Source organism: Bos grunniens, chromosome 9 (genome assembly GCF_055505025.1).
Source record: "Bos grunniens cultivar Pamir isolate PY7600 chromosome 9, Bosgru_T2T1.0, whole genome shotgun sequence".
Classification (NCBI taxonomy): Eukaryota; Metazoa; Chordata; class Mammalia; order Artiodactyla; family Bovidae; genus Bos; species Bos grunniens.
This window is the reverse complement of record NC_141173.1, coordinates 21369213-21389238: the sequence shown is the minus strand read 5'-3', so window position 1 is coordinate 21389238 and position 20026 is coordinate 21369213. Positions and strand designations below refer to the sequence as shown.

Below are 20026 nucleotides of genomic sequence, written 5' to 3'. Positions count from 1 at the left end.
TAATTGAATAGCACATTAAAATAAACATACACCATCATCAAGTTAGATTTAAGGATGGTTCAAAATACACAAATCATCATGAAACAATGTATTAAAAGAATGATGGATAAAACCACAGAATTATCTCAATAGATTTAGAAATAGCAATTGACAAAATTGAATATCCCTTAATTAAAAAAAAAAGGCTCAACACATAAGTAAAGGAGGGATAAAAGAAATATACCTCAACATAATGAAGTCTGTGTACTACAAGTCCACAGCTAACATCATACTCAGTGGTGAATAGCTCAAAGTTTTACCTCCAAGATCAGAAACAAAACAGGGATGCTTAATCTCAGTACACTTATTCAACATACTAATAGAAATCCTGTCCAGAAAACCATGCAAGAAAAGGAAAAAGAAAAGATATCCAAGTAGGAAAGGATAAAGTAAAATTGTCTCTGTGTTGTCTTGCTGTGTTGCAGATGACAAGATTTTACTTATAGAAAACCCTAAATACACCATTTTAAAAAAACTGTTAGAACTAATAAACAAATTCAATGGCAGAATACAAAATCAATGTACAAAATCAGTTGCATTTCTATACACTAGTAGCAAACTATCCAAAAACAAATTTAGGGAAAAAATCCCATTTACAATAGCATCAGAAAGGAATAAGTTACTTATGAGTAAATTTAACCAAGGAAGTGAAAAATCCATAGACTAAAAACGATAAAACATTGATGTAAGAAACTGAGGAAGACATAAATAAATGACAATATATGCTATTTTCATTAATTTGAAGAATTAGCATTCTTAAATATTCATACTACCAATGTGATCAACATTTTCAATGCAATCTCTATCAAAATTCTAATGTCATTTTTCAGAACATTAAAAAAAAAACCTATAAATTCATGTGGATCCACAAAATTCCTTAATAGCCAAAGTAATCTTGAGAAAGGAGAACAAAGCTGGAGGTATCACATTCTTGATTTTGATCTGTATTACAAAGTTATATTAATAAAAACTGTATTGCTGCTACTAAGTCACTTCAGTCGTGTCCGACTCTGTGTGACCCCATAAACAGTAGCCCACCAGGCTCCCCCGTCCCTGGGATTCTCCAGGCAAGAACACTGGAGTGGGTTGCCATTTCCTTCTCCAATGCATGAAAGTGAAAAATGAAAGGGAAGTCGCTCATTCGCGTCTGACTCTTCGCGACCCCATGGACTGCAGCCTTCCAGGCTCCTCCATCCATGGGATTTTCCAGGCAAGAGTACTGGAGTGCGGTGCCATTGCCTTCTTGCACTGGCCTAAAAACAGACACACAGACCAGAAGAACAGAGTAGAGAGCCCCAAAATAAACCCACACGTGTATGGTTAACTAATATTTGACTAGAGTGTGGAGAATACACAATGGAGAAAGGATTGCCTCTTTAATAAACAGTCTTGGGAAAACACTATGCGAAAGAATGAAATTGGACCCTTTCTTACACCATACACAAAAACTTACTCAAAATGGATTAAAGACTTAGTGTAAGACCTGAAACCATAAAACTTTGGTTGTGGTAGGACTACTCAAATTTAAAAGCTTCTTACAACAGAGGAAACAATTAATGAAAGTAAAAGGCAACTTATGACATGAGACAATCGATATATCTGATAAGTGGTTAGTATCCAAAATGTACAAGGTATTCATAAATGTAAATAGCCAAAACCTAAATGACCCCATTCTAAAATGGGCCAAGGACCAGAACAGAACAATTTTCCAAAGAAGACATATAAATGGTCAACAAGTATATGAAAAGGTGCTCAGTGTCATTAATGATTGGAGAAATGCAAATAAAAACCACAATGAAACAGTATTTCACACAGTAAGGATGGTTAGTAAAAAAAAAAAGATGAGATCACAAATTTTGATAAAGTTGTGAAGAAAAAGGAAATCTTTGCATTGTCAGCGGGGATGTAGATCGGTACAGCCAGTATGGAAATCAGTACGAAAATTCCTCAAAAAAATAGAACTATTATATGATTTAGAAATCCAACTTTTAGGTATATACCCAAAAGAAATGAAATCATTATCTTGAGGACAGCTGCATTCATATGTCCATTGCAGCATTATTCATAATAGCTTACATATATACACATATATATATGGGGCCTCCCTGGTGGCTCGGTGGTAAAGAATCTGACTGCCAATGCAGGAGATGTAGATGTGATCCCTGGGTTTGATCCCTGGGTTGGGAAGATCCCCTGGAGAAGGAAATGGCAATCCACTCCAGTGTGCTTGCCTGAGAAATCCATGGACAGAGGAGTCTGGCAGGCTACAGTTCACAGGGGTCACATGAGTTGGATATGACTTAGTGAATAAATAAGAACAATACACAGTTATATGTGTGTGTGTGTCTGTGTGTGTGTATGCACACGTGCATGCTCAGTCGCTTCAGTTGTGTCCTACTCTTTGCAATCCTATGGACTGTAGCCTACCAGGCTCCTCTTCCATGGGATTTTCCAGGCAAGAACACTGGAGTAGGCTGCTGTGCCCACCTCCAGAAGATATTCCCAATCCAGGGATTGAACCCACATCTGCTGCACTGCAGGCAGATTCTTCACTGCTGAGGCACTGGGGAAGCCCTGTGCATATGTATATATGTATACAATTGGAATATTGTGGTTTAATTGCTAAGTCATATCCAACTCTTTTGCCACACCATGGACTGTAGCCAGTCTGGCTCATCTATCAATGGAGTTTTCCAGGCAAGAACACTGGAGTGGGTTCCCACTTCCTTTTCTAAGGAATCTTCCCAACCCAGAGATAAAACCCACATTTCCTCTATTAGCAGACAGATTCTTTACCACTGAACCACCAGGGAAGCCCTTACTCAGCCATAGAAAGAAGAAAAGCTTGCAATCTGTGATGACATAGATGAATCTGGAGGACATTATGCTAAGCCAGTCATAGAAAGACAAATACTGTATGAGCACACGTATATGGAATCTAAAGAAGTTAAACTCATAGAACCAGGGTATCACATAGTGGTTGCCAGGCATTGGAAGGGGTAAGAAATAGGGATATTGGTCAAGAGGTACAGAGTTTCATCTATAAGATGGATAAGTTCTGATGACCTAATTACAGCTTGATAATTATACTTTACAGTGCTGTGTGGTACACTTGAAATTTATTAAAAGAGTAGATCTTATATGTTCTCACCAAAAAAAGAAAAAAGAGAGAGAGATTAGAAGCTATATGACATGATAAATGTGTCCAAACTGGGAAAAAGCAGTTAACATAATTTTATCTTATATGTTTTTATGCCACAATTTGTACAGCCACTATGGAGAACAGTGTGGAGATTCCTTAAAAAACTGGAAATAGAACTGCCTTATGATCCAGCAATCCCACTGCTGGGCATACACACTGAGGAAACCAGAAGGGAAAGAGACACGTGTACCCCAATGTTCATCGCAGCACTGTTTATAATAGCCAGGACATGGAAGCAACCTAGATGTCCATCAGCAGATGAATGGATAAGAAAGCTGTGGTACATATACACAATGGAGTATTACTCAGCCATTAAAAAGAATACATTTGAATCAGTTCTAATGACGTGGATGAAACTGGAGCCTATTATATAGAGTGAAGTAAGCCAGAAAGAAAAACACCAATACAGTATACTAACGCATATGTATGGAATTTAGAAAGATGGTAACAATAACCCTGTGTACGAGACAGCAAAAGAGACACTGATGTATAGATCAGTCTTATGGACTCTGTGGGAGAGGGAGAGGGTGGGGAGATTTGGGAGAATGGCATTGAAACATGTATAATATCATATATGAAACGAGTTGCCAGTCCAGGTTCGATGCACGATACTGAATGCTTGGGGCTAGTTCACTGGGACGACCCAGAGGGATGGTATGGGGAGGGAGGAGGGAGGGTTCAGGATGGGGAACACATGTATACCTGTGGCGGATTCATTTTGATATTTGGCAAAACTAATTTAATTTGTAAAGTTTAAAAATAAAATAAAATTAAATAAATAAATAAATAAAGTGAGTTGATACATTGATGACAAAAAAAAAAAAAGAAAACATTAGAAAAATCCCAGTTGGGGTACATTCTACACAATACCTGATCATTACTCCTCAAAATTCTTAAGGTCATGAAAATCTTAGAAACTATAACATCTAAGAGGAGCCTAAGAAGACATGATGACTAAATGGAACATATCAGTAGTACCCTGGATAGACGGGGGTGGGGGGGAGGTTACATAAAACCTATGAGAATCTAAATAGATTCTCATTTGAATCAGTTCTAATGAGGTGGATGACACTGGAGCCTATTATACAGAGTGAAGTAAGCCAGAAAGAAAAACACCAATACAGTATACTAACGTATATATATGGAATTTAGAAAGATGGTAACGATAACTCTGTATACGAGACAGCAAAAGAGACACAGATGTATAGAACAGTCTTTTGGACTCTGTGGGAGAGGGAGAGGGTGGGATGATTTGGGAGAATAGCATTGAAACATGTATAATATCATATATGAAACGAGTCGCCAGTCCAGGTTAGATGCACGATACTGGATGGTTGGGGCTGGTGCACTGGGACGACCCAGAGGGATGGTATGGGGAGAGAAGTGGGAGGAGGGTTCAGGATGGGGAACACATGTATATCTGTGGCGGATTCATTTTGATATATGGCAAAACCAATACAATATTGTAAAGTTAAAAAATAAAATTAAAAAAAAGGAAAGAGAAAAAAAATCTATGAGAATCTAAATAAACTATCATTTCAGTTCAGTTGCTCAGTCATATCCGACTCTTTGCGACCCCATGGACTGCAGCATGCCAGGCTTCCCTGTCCATCACCAACTCCCAGAGCTTACCCAAACTCATGTCCATTGAGTGGGTAATGCCATCCAACCATCTCATCCTCTGTCATCCCCTTCTCCTCCTGCCTTCAATCTTTCCCAGCATCAGGGTCTTTTCCAAGGAGTCAGTTCTTCACATCAGGTGGCCAAAGAATAAACTATAGACATTAATTAATAATGAAGTGTCAATATCAGCTCATTAATTACGATAAGAGTACAGTACTCATAAATATTAATAAGAGAAGGAGTATGGAGAATATATGGGAACTCTCTGTGCTATCCTCGCAATTCTTCTATAAATCTAAAACTGTCCTAAAACTAAAGTTTGTTTTAAAAAAAAAAAAAAAAAGTTTTAAAAGATTGGTGTTGATACTTTTGTAAAACAAGTGAAAGTGAAGTAAAGTCGCTCAGCCATATCAGACTCTTTGCAACCCCATGGACTGTAGCCTGCCAGGCTCCTCAGTCCATGGAATTTTCCAGGCAAAAATACTGGAGTGGGTTGCCATTTCCTTCTTCGGGGATCTGCCCAATCGAACCCGGGTCTCCCACATTGCAGGCAGACGCTTTACCATCTGAGCCACCTTTGTAAAGCAAGACAGCGTTTTAATATGGATAAATACCTATGCATTTACTTGTTCTGAAATGTCAGATTTTAGCATGGTCATCTTTTAAAAAGGAGAACACCTTATATTATGTCAATATTTCTTCTCTATCATTGGAACAGAAAATCTAAAAACTAAACAGACTGATTTATGAACTTTTAAACTACAAAAAGGCTGCTGTATTCTTTATCTCTTCATAAAATTATAGTACTTATACTTCAGAGTTAGTATGTGGGAAATCATAAGTGTATAACAGAGGAAAGAAGTGCATAATTAAGTGTCTATGTATTAAAACTTTGGTCAAAAGTAGGCCAATAGAATAGTAGATCAGGAACAGCTAGGAAGGGATACATGTGTGATACATACTTATGACAGAAAATCTTTAGGATTGGCTAATTGATAAAATTACAAACATAAAACATTAAAATGTTTTACTGATACATGACCTGCCAATTCCACTCTATAGTATCCACGGAAATGTGTACATATGTTAACTGAAAGTCATTACTAGAATATTCACAGCAACATTCTACATAACAGCACCAACAGAATACACTACCCAAGTGTTCACCAACTGAAGTGTTAAAAGGAATTGTGATATGCTTACACAATGGAATATGGTATAGCCATGATAACGTTAATAAATGATCCATGACTAAGAGCAATATTGAGGAATCTCACAAGCATAACACTGAGCCAAACAAACCAGACATGAAAGAATATATATTATGTGATTCATTTCACATAAAGTAGAGAAATACAGACACCTTATTTATTATCTAGAGAGAAGGGGGAACTAAAGAGACCTCTGGGTGCTTGTAAGAGTCTCTTCCTTGATCTAGGCATGTTTGGTTTGTCAACACTGATGAGTTGTACACTGATAATGTGTAGTTTCCTGGTGGTACTTTATATTCTAATTAAAAATTCCAAGGACTTCTCTGGTGGTCCAGTGGTTAAGACTTTGCCTTCCAATCCAGGGGGTGCTGGTTTGATCTCTGGTTGGGGAGCTAAGATCACACATACGTTGTGGCCAAAAAAACAAAAATATAAAACAGAAGCAACATTGTAACAAATTCAATAAAAACTTTAAAAATGGTTCACATCAATAAAAAAATTTAATTTCAAAAATTTTACTTGAAATTACTTTGGCCTTGAACCCCATCTTTAAAAATTTTCATAATATCAAGCAAACTCTACTGCATACGTCTCAGTACATCAGATGACAAAGTTTCAGAATTTAGCTTGTAAAGGTTCAAGATCCTGTAGAAGAAGAAGATACCATGTACTTTAGACTATTTCCATAAACTCCTAAATCAAAAGATTCATTCTTTTAGAAGAAGAAGATACCATGTACTTTAGATTATTTTCATAAACTCCTAAAAGATTAATTCTTTTAGATCAATGAATGAGAAAGAAAACTGTGAAACCAGTCTGTTGACTGAGCTGAAAATATTTGTTCTAGATTCTTCATACCCTGAACACTCTTTGGAAGGACTGACAATGAAGCTGAAGCTCCAATACTTGGCCACCTGATGAGAAAACCTCGCTCATTGGAAAAGACTCTGATGCTGGAAAAGATTAAAAGCAGAAGGAGAAAAGGGCAACAGAGGATGAGATGGGTGGATGGAATCACTGATTCAATGGACATGAACTTGGGTAAACTCCTGGAGATGGTGAGAAACAGGGAAGTCTAGAGTGCTGCAGCCCATGGGGTCACTAAGAGTTAGATATGACTTGGCAACTGAAAGACAGCAACATACTCCTCATGTGATTCCATTTCTGTTTATTCATCACTAATAACTAAGGATCCTCAAGACAGACTCCAGACTCCTTAGTCATCAAGCCAATGAGAATCACACTGAGAGACCATCTCCCAGGTAATCAGCAGGGTCTAGAGGCTAGCTGAAATCCCCATAACTGAATCCCTAAAACCCAACATTTGTTTGTGTTTCATCCATCTGTACAAATTCTTTATATTTGGGTTTTGCCACTCTTCCTAGTTTGTGTTCCAAATACCTCTGGTTACCAGCGTACTGAACCCTAGCCAGTTTGGCCAGAATCCTAAAAGCCTAGCCCGCTCTCTCTGCTTTGGGAGTTAGGTCCTGTCCTAGTCCTATTGGATATTGGCTGAGGTGTATTTAAAACTGTTTGAGTCCCCTTTGGACCCAAGAGAGTACCACCAGCCTAATTATAAGGGTATCGTTTGCTGCTAGGTACCCACTAACCGGGCAATGTCTTTTATGCTGTAACTTTGCTTGCTGACCTCCCTTTTTGAACATCAGCCCTAAGCCAGGCCATTTTTCAGAATGGTTTATTCCCCTTTTCCTGATATGCCATCATTGTGTTCCAGGAGCCATAGGCAAAGCTCCTGCAAAATATGGTATTGTGAATAAAGCTCCTAGTCACTGCCTTCTTGGCTACAGAGTCAACTAAATAAAAATGTACCAGTTTACACTATTTTGATTCTTAGTAACCTAAAGGCATGGAAAATTCTCTAAATAAAAAGGCATTTAGGCCTGGCAAAGCCTGGAAAAGGCAGACAATGATTGCAGTTCTACATTTCAACTCATTTTCCATAAACATGTATAATCATTACAAGGTTAAAATTGAAGTTCACTTGTGCTTCAAACTATAGAAATCACTTTGTATCAAATGTCAACCAAATCTGCAAGCTATTTTCATGTAAGAAAGAAAAACATACTTTGACATTTCACACCAAAAATATGCTTTCTGGGCACGTTTGAATCAAAATAAAATTATCCACCTTAACAATTCAATCTAAAAGTAAATTAGGATAGTTACATAACCTAATTTGAAAAGACTATAAAATTTTAAAGCAAAATTTTAAATGGCAGAATTCCTAAAAGATATATCAATGTGAGCACCTGGAATCACAATTACCTTTCAAATGACTTTATTACAATAAAGTCAAGCTTAACAATTCGACTAGACTATTTCCCTGGAATAATCATTTTTCACTGTTTTGTGGCTGCCCAATTATTCAAATCTCCTTATAGTGTGTTCACTGGCTCCTGTTGATCTGAAGTCTCTACTGCATCATGGTCTACGTGGCCTGACAATCTGAAAGATGAGCAAATCCACTTATCGTGAGACGATAAAAGGCACTCTTCACAGGTTAGGCAAGATAATAGTCCATAAAGAGGTTGATGCAGGAACAGATAAAGATTTACAAGTTGGGAAAAACTCCAGATAATTTCAAAATGAATACATGACCAATGATTAAGAGAACCAAGCTACTTCAAGGCTACTTCTGGGTATAAGTTGCTGTAGGATTGAATAAATAGTTGCATTTCTAAAACTTGGTACCTGAACATAGACAATAGATTTTGGCACAATGAGATGCTATCAGCAAGTTCTATAATTATAGGATAACTTTGCCAAGTTATTGTCCTAGTCAGGCTGCTATAAAGTGAGAAGTAAAGTAGTGTTAGTCACTCAGTTGTGTTTGACTCTGCAACTCCATGAATTGTAGCCCACCAGGCTTCTCTGTCCATGGGATTCTCCAGGCAAGAACACTGGAGTGAATAGCCATTCCCTTCTCCAAGGAATCTTCCTGACCCACAGATCAAACCCGGGTCTCCTGCGTTACAGGCAGATTCTTTACTGTCTGAGCCATCTGGGAAGCCCAGGGTACCAAAGATGGCTTTAACAACAACTTTAAGTTTTCTTTTATTGAAGTATAGTTGATTTACAATGCTGTATTAGCTTTGGATACAGAGAAAAGTGATCCAGTGATTTATATATCACTGAATATATATATAATATCCTATATTTTGTTATAAATTATATGGGGAAAGAATCTACATATAAATAATGCATATATATATATATTCTATTTTTCAGATTCGTTTGTAATATAGGTTATTACAAAATATTGAGTGTAGTTCCCTGGACTATACAGCAGGTCCCTGTTGTTTATCTGTTTTATAGATGTGCTGTGCTGTGCTCAGTTGCTTCAGTTCTCGCCAGGTTCCTCTATCCATGGGATTGTCCTAGCAAGAATGCTGGAGTGAGCTGGCATGCCCAGCTCCAGGCGGTCTTCCTGACTCAGAGATCAACCCTGTGTCTGCTGCACTGCAGGTGGATTCTTCACCACTGAGCCACCAGGGAAGCCCATATTTATATAGAGCAGTGTGTATATAGGAGAAGGCAATGGCACCCCACTCCAGGACTCTTGCCTGGCAAATCCCATGAACGGAGGATCCTGGTAGGCTGCAGTCCATGAGGTCATACAGAGTTGGACACGACTGAAGTGACTTAGCAGCAGCAGCAGCAGCAGCAGTGTGTATATATGTTCCTCCCAAATTCTAATTTATTCCTCCCCACCCTCATCTTTCCCCTTCGGTAACCATAAGTTTGTTTTCTATGCCTGTAGGTCTTAAACAGCAATATTTATTTCTCACAGCTCTGGAGAATGGGAAATTCAAGATCAAGGCACTGGTCTAGGGTCTGGTTGAGAGTACTCTTCCTGGTTTGCAAACGACTGGCTTCTCATTGTATCCTCACATGGCAGAGAGAGACAGAGAGACAAACGAAGCAAGTTCTCTCCTGTCCCTTTTCATGAGAGCACTAATTCCCTTCGTGAGGGCTCCACTCTCAGGACCTAATTACCTACCAAAGGCCCCAGCTCCTGTCATCCCTTTGGGAATTAAATTTTTCAAAATATAAATTTTGAAGAGACACAAACACTCCATCCATAACAGATCTCTTTCCCAGAGCATAAAATTGGAAAAAAGAAAATTTCCCAGTGAGCGAACATGATCTCTCTTGACAAAAATTTAGAGAAAACTGCATGACTCTGTCAAAATTGCAAATATTTACTGTGAGCACACTGGACAATATATATCTGGACCATTCTGTTTAACAGAAAAACTTAACAATAACAGGTATCTGCTCTAAACTCTCTTTTTCAAAATTTGCTACTAACCAATGTCTACTCAAGGCTATGGTTCTTTCCTGTGGTCATGTATGGATGTGAGAGTTGGACTGTGAAGAAGGCTGAGCACTGAAGAATTGATGTTTTTGAACTGTGGTGTTGGAGAAGACTCTTGCGAGTCCCTTGGACTGCAAGGAGATCCAACCAGTGCATTCTGAAGGAGATCAGCCCTGGGATTTCTTTGGAAGGAATGATGCTAAAGCTGAAACTCCAATACTTTGGCCACCTCATGCAAAGAGTTGACTCATTGCAAAAGACTCTGATGCTGGGAGGGATTGGGGGCAGGAGGAGAAGGGGACGACAGAGGATGAGCTGGCTGGATGGCATCACTGACTCGATGGACGTGAGTCTGAGTGAACTCCGGGAGTTGGTGATAGACAGGGAGGCCTGGCGTGCTGCAATTCATGGGGTCGCAAAGAGTCGGACGTGACTGAGCAACTGAACTGAACTGAATCTTAATGATGGTTTGGCTTAATTTTAAAACATAAGATATAAATTTTCTTCAGAAATTTTCTAAATTTTCATCTTACAAATGGGCCCTAAACTGAGTTTATCAGGAGAAAGAGGAGAGGGTAAAAATTATTTCCCACCACCAGAAAAAAATTTATTTTCAGGTCTGTGGACAAGTATTGTTTCCCTTGCTTTCAGTTATCTCTAATTACCAGTTGTAAAATAGATCAAAGGCAGGTCTCCATACAATCAGACGATCCCATGAGTTTCCAGCATGGCATTAAAAAGATATCTGGTGCTCTCTTTTCTTATTCCAAAGTTAAATTATCCCTTACGTGGATAACCAAGAGAATATGGCGTTCTGGAATTCAAGAAAAAAAAAATATTTCAATACAAAGTGAATACAGGGAAATAAGGACATAGATGTATCTTTTGATTTGGTAACATGGAAGTCATGAAACAACAATTTCAGAGGGGAATGGAGATGGAAACCAGACCACTGGAAAGTGAATGAGAAGTTGAGAAGTTGAGACTGGAAGTGTAAACAAAGTCTTGGAAGGTTGTGTTTTTTGTTATTGTTGTTTGCTTGTTGATCCTCCTAAAGTAAACCCTGAAATGTGGTGGAATCTGGAAGCACACTTGCGATGAAATTAATTTTTTGCTTTTTTGATCATACAGAAAGATTATGTTTGTATTTCTGAATGCTTGGTTCAGGATGGGGAACACATGAGAAATAAAGGAATAAAAAATTAAAAAAAAAAAAAAAAAGAATATCCAAAATGAGGGAACAACTGCTAAAGTAGGAGAGGAAAATAAATATAAATTAAAACTGCCTTTGAAAGCAAAATTTGTAAGAATCGGTGTAGAAGGGTATATACAACAGTAATCTAGTCAAGTATAGTACAAAATGGATAGTGTGTGGAATCTACTGCCCCCAACGCACAGACTGGTAAAAGAATCCCCCTGCTATGTAATTTGAATTCTAAGATTCTTTTCCAATATTTGATCCAATTACCAAGTATCCTAAGAGCCAGTTCTCCCATTAGCAGGACATTCCATTCCTACACCACCCTCCCTCCATGTCTTAAGCCCTGCATTTTATCTTCCTTTCCATTTCTAGCATCAAGATTGCAATCAAATTCTTGTTCTAGAGCCATCTACCAATTGCCAGCCCTATGTCTGCTTAAATAAATGTTAAATCTCTTTGATTCACTTTAAACTTCTGACTCATGGTGATCATTTCCTGTTTGTCCTTTACCTCTCGAAGGATATCCCACATTCAAATTTTTCTCGGCCCCAAAGTCTTCATGACTCCCTGCACAGAATCACTGGCCTCTGATGCTGCTCCTGTGTTGCTGTCTATGTTGGGTATGTAATCTTCCTAAGGGTCACAATTGATTCTGTCCTGAGATTTCTTTACCAGATGATTGTGGCAAGCAGCTTAAATGAGGTCTTATATTCTAACTAAATTATAGAGGCTCAGGAACAGTAGTGGGCTTCCCAAGTCACTAAGTGGGTAAAAAATCCACCTTGCAATGCAGGAGATGCAGGTCTGATCTCTGGTCAGCAAGATCCCCTGGAGGAGGGCATGGTAACCCACTCTAGTATTCTTGTCTGGAGAATTCCATTAACAGAGGAGCCTGGTGAGCTACAGTCCATAGGGTCGCAAAGAATCAGACACAACTGAAGCAACTGAGCACACACTCAGGCACAGTATAGTCAAAGTACAGAATACAGTCAAAGTGTGTCTTTCTTATTTAGAAAATTTACACAGGAAAAAGATAAGGCCTTATGTTGTATTAAATCTTACAAACATGGTTTTAGAGACATCATGTTTATCAGATGTTAGACTGGGTATATGAGAGAGAACCTTACTAGGCATTTCTAGATATTATTAGGTTTTGAAACAATTGGTAGCAAATTTTTTCCTCCTGTCTCTGAAGACAGCGGTCCTAACAATTTTTAGAAGCAATTAATATAAATGACATAGTACAGCATCTTGCCAAATCATCAAAAATAGCCAATTTTTATATAAACTGTCTTTTCTCATTAGAAAAGAAATTTATATATATGAGAAGGAAATGGCAACCCACTCCAGGATTCTTGCCTGGAGAATCCCATGGACAGAGGAGCCTGGCAGGCTACAGTTCATGGGGTCACAAGAGTTGGACACGACTTAGTGACTAAATCACCATATATATATATATATATATATATATATATGTGTGTATATATCCTATGATTACCATGAACTTAGTATTCAGCTTCTTAAAATCTATATAAAATTTTGAATGTCTATGCATAATTTTAAAAATCATAATTCTAGTTGATGAGTTTGAACCAGATAATATAAACAACTGGGGTATATCATATATATTCTAAATCCTTACTTACATAAGTCAGTATACTTTGTACAGAAGAAAAAAGATCATTGGTTAATTTTGTGATTTGGCTCACTGAAACTCTTTAAAAGAGCTTGTGATGCACTTTATCTTTCCAAAAGTTATTTACCTTTCCCCATGGCAACAATAAGCCAGTGTTATAAAGTCTGTATTAAAATATTATTATTTCTAGGATAGGTTAGATGAGCAAATAAAGAGGATGTGGTACATATAGACAACAGAATACTGCTGCTGCTGCTGCTAAGTCGCTTCAGTCATGTCTGACTCTGTGCGACCCATAGACGGCAGCCCACCAGGCTCCTCGTCACTGGGATTTTCCAGGCAAGAACACTGGAGTGGGTTGCCATTTCCTTCTCCGCAATGGAATACTACTCAGGCATAAAAAGGAATGAAATTGAGTCATTTGTAGAGATGTAGATGGACCTATAGTCTGTCACACAGAATGAAGTAAGTAAGCAAAACAAATATTGTATATTAAGGTATACACATGGAATCTTAAAAAATGGCACAGATGAACTTATTTGCAGGGTGGAAACAGAGATGAAGATGTAGACAGCAGTCACGCGGACATGGGGTGACAGCAGGGAGTGGGATGAATTGGGAAATCGAGGTTGACATACATGTACTGCCATTAGTGAAATAGATAGCTATATATAGCTATATATAGCTATATATAGTGTATATATAATATATACAGAGTATATATTATATATAGAGTATATATAATAGTATATATATATATATATAGAGAGAGAGAGAGAGAGACAGAGCTATACTATGTATATAGTATAGCTATATATATAGATATATATATATCTCCCTGTGCTGTATAGTACAGGGAGCTCAGCTCAGTGCTCTGTAGGGACCGAGGTAGATGGGAGGATAGGCACAGACTGGTAGGGGTGGGAGAATGGTCCAAGAGGGAGATGATACATGCATATTTTAGCTGACTCACTTCGTTGTATAGCAGAAACTAACAAAACATTGCAAAGCAATTATATTCCAATTATTTTTTTTAAGGATATTTAAAACTAGTCTTGAACACCACCACCATTGTGGAGATCTCAGGCCATAAAGTATCTCTGACCTTCATCTTTATGTTTGAAATAAAGATAAGAAGTCATTACCCATAAGATGAAGGGATTAAATATTTATAAATAGTCCATTGACTGGCATACACTAGATGGTGGATAAATGTTGGTTCCTTCTCTTATTCAAATTGAGAAAACGGATGCAAAGAAGATGCAATAAAGTACTCAGCATCTAGAAAACAATTAACTAAAGAAAAAGTATCCAAATCAAGCTCCTTTGTTTTCACTTAAAATGTCAACAGATTAATCACTGGAACATGAGAAGTCTAGTCAAGCAGTGAGTTATGGTTTCTAAATATTAGCACAGTTAGTTACACACAATAATAACAGCTCCTTGTTAAGAACCTCAGCCCACCCTTAACCCCAGTTAGCCCTCCAGAAATAGAAACTATCTGGGGACCAGACATAGACAGATTGATGTTTGTCCACAGCCAGCGATGGAGAACTCTGTGATGGTAGGTCAGTAGCGCCATCTATGTGTGAGAAGGATAACATATGCTTCCTGGTGATCTTTTTCAATGTAATGACTGGGTGTTTGGTAATACAGAAAGGAAACAGAGCTCAGGTTCTGAGCCATCCAGCTTTTGCGAAGGCCCTGATGGGACTTTTTAACGTCAATTTTCTAAGCCAGTTGTTTATGTTAGAGATAAGAATCGTTAGATTAAGCAGGCAGATCAAGTTGTTGAAAAGACCTGCAGCATGCTGAATTAACATTTTAATGAATTAAAGAGCAAAAATCTTTGGACATTGGTTGGTATCTACAGATATTCATGCTTTACCTAAACATATTAGTAAACATTCTTACATAAATACTTAGTATTTCTAAATATTTTCAACTTATAGAAAAGAGCTTTAATATCCATTACCTTTTGAGCCTGACCAAAGCAAGGAATCATGAAAAAAGACTAATCCATATACTTCCTGCTGCTGCTAAGTCGCTTCAGTCGTGTCCGACTCTGTGCGACCCCTTAGACAGAAGCCCACCAGGCTCCCCCGTCCCTGGGATTCTCTAGGCAAGAACACTGGAGTGGGTTGCCATTTCCTTCTCCAATGCATGAAAGTGATAAGTGAAAGGGAAGTCGCTCAGTTGTGTCCGACTCTTCGCGATCCCATGGACTGCAGCCCACCAGGCTCCTCCGTCCATGGGATTTTCCAGGCAAGAGTACTGGAGTGGGGTGCCATTGCCTTCTCCGATATACTTTCTACTTTGTGTGAAAACAAAACTTCTAATTATACTTATTTTAAATTAAAATGGATCAAAAATACTAAGATGCTTTTCCATTTACAGAATTTAATAATTCATATTGTTCAAAATTAAATTATGTTTAACATTTTCTGCTAGGAAAATAAGTAAATTTTAGGATTTTCTGACAATTATCTATGTTAATTTGATCTTGATAATTAAATATTTTTTCAGAAAGAAATATTTCAGGAAATAAATGTATTGAAAATTTGTGTTAAATTTATCTCATTTGATCATTTTCAAGCATTAATTTTTAGTATAAACACAATAAAAAAGTGTTCACCTTAAATATCCTAGTTTGTAATACACTGATGTCTCAGAGAGAAACACTTACTCCACTAAATTTAAGACTGAAATAGTTTGAGAATCCACCATTAGCCAATTGGGAAGGAGAGAGGAAAGAAATCACCTCCAGGAGGTGGGGTTTTACATTCAATCTCCCTGCTTTATAACTTCCTTCAATTAGCACACATCTTAAGTCGTTTGACATTTCCTTGAACATCTGGTAAAACCTGAGATCTTCCCAATTTCATATCGGTAGAACTGATACAATATATTTAATTGAGCAATACATATTGAACAATATATTTAAATTGCCAGAATTTAAAGGAAAGGAAAAAAATGATCATTTAAATAATTTGAGCAAAGATTTTTGTGTTCCTTTAAACAACATGCGGGTCTCCCATGACAAAACCTTTCTTAGCTTGCAAGTGGAATGATAATTTTGTTTTCTTTTTTTTCACCAGTGCATTTAAATAGAAAAGATGGGAGGGTGAAAAATGGTAGAGTGAAGAGACTAGCTATTATTTAGTTTCTACTCTTTTTCAGGCACTTTACACATAGTATCTCATTTAATCCTCCCAGCAGTCTTTTAAGAAAGTATTAACATTTCCATTTTACATGTGAAGAAACTGGTTCAAGAGGCATTCAGTGGCTTACAGTTAGTAAATTGCAGTCTCAAGATGTGCCTTCCAGTTTCCCTAACTCAAATAAGTATGTTCAGGGAATTCCCTGGTGGTCCAGTGGTTAAGACTCTGTACTTCCCCTGCAGGGGACACAGGTTCAATCCCTAGTCTGGGAGCTAAAGATCCCAAATGCCATGTGATGTGGCCAAAAAAAATAAAAATAAAAAATATGTATGCTCACCCCATTACCCTACACAGCATACCTATAAGAGCAAAAATTAATATTAAAACACCCACACTAATTTTAAAAGCCAGCACAAACGTGTAAATTATGTATCATTCTTTTTTAAAAAGGGGGTTCAAATAACAGTAAGAATTAACCTGTTATGTTAAAACAGTAGTTTTCCTTGGGAGGTAGAAACTATAAGGGGGTACAATGAGGTCTTCTGAGGTATAGATAATATATTGTTTTTATTCTGTGTTTTAATTATACATAAGTGTTTATGATATTTCACCAAGTTGTACATTTGTGGTTTACGTACTTTCTCTTTGAAAAAAATTTAAATACTCATTTTTCAGTTGGATGAGATATCTATTTCATGACATTTAGGCTTGAATTGATTCCAACCAAATGCTTCTCTTTAGCTTATATGAAGTCCAAACGTCTTGGATTTGAAGAGCTAGGCAGAATATCTTTCCAAAATGATTTTCATCTTAAGCATCTATATTTCTTTTTCTGATCTTATTGAATCCACAGGGGTCAGAGGTAAAGACTTAAAAATAAAAATGTGAACAATTTATATACCGCCAGTCACTTCAAAGGTGACTCAGATCAAGAACTGGCTCCTGTCTTGAAGATGATTTTTTTTTTTTTCCTCTTGCTGTATCAGGCTGCTTGGCCTAAGCATACCTAGAATATACACCATAGTACTGACTTTTATTTTTATATTTAATACAAATGCTGTAACAAGAAGAAAGCATTTGCAATAAATTTAACTCTAGAAATGTCCCTGTTCATTACTTACTTCTGGACTAGATTGGTCCTATAACCTAAAGTCTTTGCATGAGTAGCAGTTTTTAAAAGAGACTATTTATAACCTTGATATTGAAAGGAAATAAGGAAGAAAAGAGGGAAGGAAGGAAACAAGAAAAGAAGTTTAAAGTGATTTCTAATTTTAGACATGAATTCTGAAGTTTCTTGATATGTTATGGAAATTTTTTCTTCTGTTCATATTTTAGAGATAACCCTTATAAAATTACAAATTTATAAGTCAGAAAATACTATGAAGTGTTTTACAAATATTTCAATAAGACAACTTGAGAACGATTTTACTCTTGGCCAAAAGGTCAAGAAGAGATGAGAATGATTTTTAAAAGTAGGTGGCATTACCAGATCTTACCAGAAATATTTCATTTGAATCCTAACCAAGCTTTTACACCTTATTTCTGGGCTACATGAAAGAGAGCACAGAGATGAACAAAGTAAATGACACTCCTTTCACTGAACAATCAGAGCAAATATAAAAGGTAGGATATTTCACAGGACAACTGATTCACTCCACACAACAAATTCAGGATCATAAGTAAAGATATCACTGGAGAGTCCAAGAGATTTAGGGGATACTATCAATGTGTTGTATAGCACTGGGTAGTATCCTGATTTGCAAAGAACTTTCCTGGTGGCTAAGAGGGTAAAGAATCTGCCTGCAATGTGGGAGACCTGGGTTCAATCCCTGGGTTGGGAAGATACCCTGAAGAAGGGAATGGCTGCCCACTCCAGTATTCTGGCCTGTAGAATTCCATGGACAGAGGAGCCTGGCAGGCTGCAGTCCTTAGGGTCACAAAGAGTTGGACATGACTGAGCGACCTTCACTTCACTTCTGTTAAGAACATTTAAGAGACCAATCAGGGAATAGTACGATGCCTGCCAATAACTAGCCAGTGATACAAAAGGCAATAGAAATCATCATATTTTTATCAACTTTTGTGCATATTAGAGTTCCTTGCACTTTTTTTTTTTTTCCAGTACCAGTGCCCTGGACTCTGCCCCGGACCAACTAAGTCAGATTTGTGGAGTGGTGTGGAGAAGACTAAAGCAGTTGAAGGATTTTTAAACCACCTCTAGGTGACTCTAATATGCAGCCAAATTTGGAAACTACTAATTGGCAGAGTACTTTTCAAAGTTAGAAGAGGTTGGTAAGACTTTGGGTTGAATTTCAAGGTAAATTGTTTAACTTCCCGCAAGAGGTATTCAGTATAAGTGTAATATTTCAGTTATGATGACTGAGAATCAGTGAAACCTGTGGATGTAAAGACAGAGATTTGCTTTTTTTCATTTAAAATTTTCTGTATCTGAAATTAACTCTTAAGACTCCATTTTAGTTGGTAGCAAAAATGTTGAATAAACTAATCAATACCACCTAGAGACTTTGAGGTAAATTCAGGTCCACCCAGTGGTTTGAAAAGCCAGCTCAAAGTTCCTTTCTTGATCACCTTGCTGAGCATGTGCACTATATTAACTTTTCTCCTTCCTCTAGTCCTGCCCCTACTGGTCATTTTCACATAGAGGGAAGGGTGGGGAAGAGTCCCTTAAGAAACTGAGCATGCATTCATTGCGAGGATATCATCGCTGACTATGCTGTCCCTTCCCAAGTCTACTTCAGGTCCGACTTCTAGAACACTTATAGCCAATATTCTCAGTGGGGGTGATACTTAATGCTGGCTCTATCATGCGGCACATTGGTTTATGCATGAGTGTCCATCTAGCCTCTACACTGATTCTTAGCGTGAGTAATTTCCTGAAGCCCAGCTCTGAATCAGGTAGACCCTAGCTGGGGGTGGTCCATACCTCAAATCTCTTAAAGGATCAGTCCTTCCTTACCACGTATGCCTCTCCTTCCCTGATGGCTCAGTGGTGAAGAAGCCACCTGCAATGCAGGAGACACAGATTCAATCCCTGGGTCAGGAAGACCCCCTGGAGGAGGAAATGGCAACCCACTCCAGGATTCTTGGCTGGAAAATTCCATGGACAGAGGAGCCTGGAGGGCTACAGTCCATGGGTTCACAAACAGTCAGATACGACTGAGTACATGCCACATCTACACCCGCAGGAGTGAAACATTTTAACATTTCTGACCTGTATGCCAGGCAAGGTGCTTGCTTGCATTCCCTTTCATTACCCTTTCATTGGGCCATTCTGTTACTTCTCTTGTTTTCTTCAAGCCTTCATAGGGTAAAAAAAAACTGACAGATTTTCATATATTGGAAATCTAAGCAAAAGAAGGTATGGCACACATCTACTCTCTCGAACTCCCCCCAAAATTAATTTATGGGAAAAATGTAATTGTTTTTTTCTGCTTCAGAATTATTTGGGTAACAGAAAACCTCATTGTCTTCACTTCAGTTTGTTGACCCTTCCCTGACCCCTCACCTCCTCCAAAAAGCAAAAAGCAGCACTGAGACAGGTAGGGTAACCACTGCCCCAGTTTGCCCAGGACTCAGTTTTACTATCGAAATCC

General features: G+C 37.8%; 1 long non-coding RNA gene across 4 annotated transcripts in view; it reads right to left on the bottom strand.

Moving 5' to 3' along the window:
- LOC147365665 (uncharacterized) overlaps positions 1 to 20026 on the bottom strand; it is a 319969-nt gene that overhangs the window by 33797 nt on the left and 266146 nt on the right. Inside the window, exons 1-2 of one of the 4 annotated variants that reach the window (XR_015132298.1) lie at positions 11080 to 11228; positions 4874 to 5016 (exon numbers count right to left, since the gene is read on the bottom strand). The exons of 2 other annotated variants lie outside the window; for them this stretch is intronic. This is a non-coding gene — a long non-coding RNA (uncharacterized LOC147365665). Of the gene's footprint in view, positions 1 to 4873; positions 5017 to 11079; positions 11229 to 20026 lie in introns of those variants that run through there. One more of the 4 variants, XR_015132294.1, reaches the window with a different exon arrangement.